Below are 1,469 nucleotides of genomic sequence, written 5' to 3'. Positions count from 1 at the left end.
GATGTAGGAACCGCTGGGTGAGACTCTTGGTCACATCAGGTTAGACCACTGTATGTTCCTGGTGCACTCTCAAATTAAATTTAAATTAATGTGCGGCCAAAGCATATGCCTCAGCTCAATTAGCAGGCTTGCTGATCACTATCATGGATATAGTTCTAAAATCTTAACATTTAATACTTATTTTGCATGAATTCACATGCACATGTGCCAGCAAAATAACTAAATGTTTTTCCAAGTTCACTTGCTCCTAGCGGCGAAAAACCAGCCAGCCATAGAAATATTATCTCATTTTCATTTCTTTTTATCTGGGTTTACAAAGTCAAAAAGTTAAATGATGAAGAATGGAGGAAAAGAGGAACCAAATTTTGGGGAGAATTCAGGGAGACAAAGGAGGCAAAGCAAGAAAGAAGAAAAGAAAATCAAACAAGAGCGAAAGCAGAGGTTACAAAAAGAGATGGGTAAACAGTGCGAAGAACAAGCCTGCCACTTCAGAGAGAAGACTGGAAAACGTGAAGGGAAAGTAAACAGAAGATTTACTGAAACACAAAGGAATGGGTATTCTGAAATGCAGGTTAAGTTTGTATGCCATTGATCTGCAAAGAAATCTTTCAAAAAGTAATTCATTTACAGGAATTTCACTGTCTCCCAAACACACGCACACACAGAGTAGTGCACAGCTGGACACATCCACACTGATAAGTCTGTCTGTCTATACATCTCTGCTTTCAATGTTCTCTGCTTACTCTCCCATGTGGTAGATGCTAGGAGCCCACAATCATTGTTCACAAATCACTGTCACCCTCTGCAGCAAATAGAGGGGTCGTATTTCACCCTGCAACAGGCGAGTTTGAGGACACAAGGTGCAATAAAAAGCTAAGAAAGTAAACTTGAGTGAAAGGAGGCAAAACTCTGATCTTGGAGCAAATGTGTGTGCTTCAAAGCAGAGCCATAAAGTTCACCTTAAAAAATCAATATTCTTTCATATTGCCAATTAACATTTTAAAATTATGCTATTGCAACTCCAGTCATTCCCTGTGACTGACAAAAATATCTTGTAAAGCCACATGTGAAGCTAGAAGCTCCCTCCTCTGACATACAGCTATTGTTGGATGATTTCATTACCTATCATTTATTATATATATCTTTTAATTATTAACTGCAATAGACCCAGACTTCTAGCAGCTCCTCTGGGAAACTTACAAGGCTCGAAGAGAAAAATTCAAAGGCACCAGAAAAAGACCAGACAATAAAAGAGCTCCATTTTTTTTCCCCTCCCACTTAAAAAATATTATTAAAAAAAAAAGAAAATAGAAAATAGACAGTGAAAAGGAGGCGGCGTAGGAGCAGTGAAGTTTTCTTTCCATTGGCTCTCCCTCCCTCTGGCACGAGTGCCACAGCGCTGAGCGCTCCCCTGCTCTCCCCATCCTGTGCCGCAAACCCGGCAGCGCGGAGCGGTCCCGCGGCTCCCG

This window comes from Geospiza fortis, unplaced genomic scaffold (genome assembly GCF_000277835.1).
Source record: "Geospiza fortis unplaced genomic scaffold, GeoFor_1.0 scaffold16, whole genome shotgun sequence".
Lineage (NCBI taxonomy): Eukaryota > Metazoa > Chordata > Aves > Passeriformes > Thraupidae > Geospiza > Geospiza fortis.
This window is presented reverse-complemented; position numbering follows the sequence as displayed.